This window comes from Lygodium microphyllum, chromosome 6 (assembly GCF_053477565.2).
Source record: "Lygodium microphyllum isolate KBCC chromosome 6, Lygodium_microphyllum_v1.1.10, whole genome shotgun sequence".
Classification (NCBI taxonomy): domain Eukaryota; kingdom Viridiplantae; phylum Streptophyta; class Polypodiopsida; order Schizaeales; family Lygodiaceae; genus Lygodium; species Lygodium microphyllum.
The window spans coordinates 61,273,080-61,276,680 of NC_141140.1; positions in this window are offsets into that span (position 1 = coordinate 61,273,080).

Here is a 3,601-nt window from a genome sequence, read left to right on the forward strand (position 1 = left end):
TTTTCCAATATACATGATGTAACAAGAAGGCGCTGACTCTATATGGACTAATTTTGACTTTCATAATAAATCTATCCCTTACATTAAAGGATTTTGTATGGCTATGAAATATATGCTTGTTAGAAATTTGAAGTGTTTTATGTACTTACCTTTGTGTTTCTAAACACCACCAATATCAATGAGAGAATCTACTTGATGTTTTTTGTTCTTTCAATAACATTAGTTAATTGTGTTGAAATTTCTTATAAAGTGGTTTAAATCCTATTTTGTACTTTATAACCATCTACTATACAAGCATACTGAACAAATGCCTCACATCGTCTATCACTTACATTGAACAACTCACAATTATCCATGTTGAAGCAGACTCCTTTAGTCTCTACTTTGAAAGATATGGAAGCAATGCAACTTGCTCATGAGTTAGGATATCACAAACATTTCATAAATGGTAGTGCAACTATTTATATCCAAACTTATTACGATATGGTATAAGATCAAGTTATTAAACCACACCTAGTTAGTGGTGACTCTTTTAATATCCTAGTTCATGAAACTTACACATGTCACTTTAAATGATGCTATATCTAAAAGAAAAAACTCGTATTATAATATCTTCAAATCCATAGCATTATAAATTTTGGCCATAATAATATATTTTCATACAATGTTTAAGGCTCTTGTATTCTAAATTCTCTCTCCACTCCATCAAACCTTTGTATTCTTACATTAAACTTGGAAATTTCCTAGGTATATACTAGTTAAGCCTCCTTGATGTTTCCACCACCATACAACATCATATTTTGTTAGTATGCTAGAAAAGATAGAGGTAAAATCCAAATCTCATAACAGCCACATAGCTTACATTCATAATTTAAGCTCTCGTCATTTAAGCTCTCAAGATGTGTGATCTCATATTTGTAACATACAAAGTGCCCTTTAAAGATAAACATAAACATAGTGCTCTCTTTCATTCACAAAAGTAAGACATTCATTCAAAGTGGGACTTGGAAAATTCCCAAAATCTCTAATATGGTGTTCATCACAAGGCACAACTTCTCCATATAAGTATAGTTATTTTCCAATATGCCCAACTTTGGACTAGCAAAGGCGATCGGATGGTACCACTTTTCCTCCCAAATTTTGGATAAGCAGCGCAGCTAATACTATACATAGTGGCTGTCAAAAATATATAGAACATTTTTCCCCTTTTAGGTGCTTTTAAAATAGATACTTTGGCAAGCTCCTGCTTCACATTGTCAAAAGATACTTTGGAAGCACCACTCCATGTAAACTGACACTTGAAAGACAATAGGTTCGTTAGTGGCAATGCTCTTTTTGCTATGGCATTGATAAACCTCCGATAATACCCTACCGATGACAGAAAGCTATGTACTTCCTTTGAAGTACGGGGCAGACTCATGGCGACTATGACCTTGATCTTTTCAGGATCAGTCATAATCCCCACTGAACTGACCACATGGCCTAACAATAGCCCATCAAGCACTCCAAAGACGCACTTCTACGGGTTGAGAGCTATGCAAAATTTTCTACAATGCTCAAAACACTTTGGCAAAATAATCAATTGCCTTTCTCTTGTGGTGACTGTGCGCAGGTCATCAATGAATACTTTCAACTCCTTTGGGGAGATGTCACCAAAGGTCTTGTCGACTATTCTTTGCCACAAACCAGGTGCATTATATAAACCAAATTCCATCACATGGTACGCAAAGATACCAAAGACAATAATAAATGACATTTTAAACTTGTCTTGCTTAGCAATTGCCATTTCATTATACCCCGCAAAGCAATCCATGAACGAATATATTTCCCTACCCGCTAATTGCTCCAAAATTTGGTCAATAAAGGGCAATGGGTAGTAGTCTTTAACAGTCTACTTATTCAACTCTCTAAACTCTACACAAAGCCGGATTTGATTATTCTTCTTCTTTCTAATCACAACTGGTGAACACCATTTAGTATGCTAAACAGGGAAGATCAAACCTGTTTTTCGCAACTTCTGTAGCTCCTCAAATAGTCCATCGTCCCCTAGTTCAAAAGGCATATGCCTTACTTTCTGACATACAAGGTGGGTACCTTGCTTTACAGGAATAGTATGCACAGCCAGACTGGGAGGGATACCCCTAAGTTTATCATAGCTCCCAAGCGAAGATGTCACGGAACTCCTGAATCAAGGACACATAAGCCTCTCTCTCTTCCGAACTGAGCATGGAACCCAATTTCATTGGTCGTGCATCATTAGGCTTACCAAGGTCCAACTCAATAACATCTACGTCTCTTATTCGATCTTAAGGCTCTATCGGCTCATTCAATGTATACTGTTTCTAGTTCAGTAGAGGATAAATGAGCTCTCTCACTCTGAGGAGACTCAAGGTAAGCATCCACTATTACAGATTCACACCTCTACCTAGAATCACTCGACTAGCGGTATATCGACTTGGCAATTGGTTCGTAAGATCCATGGCCTACCTAGCAAGACTTGATAGCAAGGACGTCCTACAAACCTTATCACCCTAAAGTCCAAATAGCATTCCACGCTCACAATTCTAACGTGGACTTTAGTGATGCAACCTTCTAGTTGTCTTAGACTATCATCCGCCATCCTAAGAAGTGTGGAGCTGTCTTTCTGAATTTTGAGACCTGGCCTCTCCATCAAGTCTGAACTCATGATATTGACGGAGGATCCAATATCCACGATAGCATGCTCCACCAATTTTCCATCCACATATGCTAGAACCCTAGGGCAATGATTTTCAGCATGATTGAACCAATCTTCTCCCACTCGTGCGATGCCCAAAGGTTCTACAATATACCCAATACGTAGGATTTTCTTGAATTCCTTGCATACTCCTAGAGAAAGTTTAATCAATTGCAGGAGATTCACGTCTGGTTTAACTTCGCAAAGAGAACTTGCTAGATCAAAGTCATGGTAGTTAGCCAAAGTTCTCTTCTCACGCCAAACCATTCTCACCTTTGGTCTTTGGACCATCTTTGGTACCTCTTTTTTAACTTTTGCCTTCTTTCTTGATAATCCCTTATCCTTCTTGGTATTAACTTTACTATCAATAGGCCTTAGAGGTCCACCTTCCATATTAGGATTCAGAACTTGCTTTCCCCTAGCATCTTGCTTAGGGTTTCCCTCGATAGGTTTTATAGTTCCTTTGTCACCCTCTTTAATACCTCTTGTTATGGCTTGTAGATTAGTAGTTTCAGCGTCATTGACACATACAACCTCAATAAGGCTGACTCTACTGCCATGAGGCAACTCCTCTATAATAGCCTTTCCTCGTTGCAGTATTTGTCTTGGTCTCTCATCTTGCTGGAGATTATTCCCTTGTGCATGATGGTTAACTGGACCTAGCAGTTTACTCCCTTGTTGGAGAGAACTAATCTTACTCCACCAGGTAGAAACTAAGTGGCCAGACTTTTCACAAATATCGCATTTGACATTTGGACAATTCCTAGGGAAATGTTGGCCACCACACTACTTACAATTAAATCTTGAGGGGGCACCCTCTTCAAGGATCGGCTCCCTATCAAATTCTACTACTTCTTAAGAAAATTGACATCCACAACTATTTGC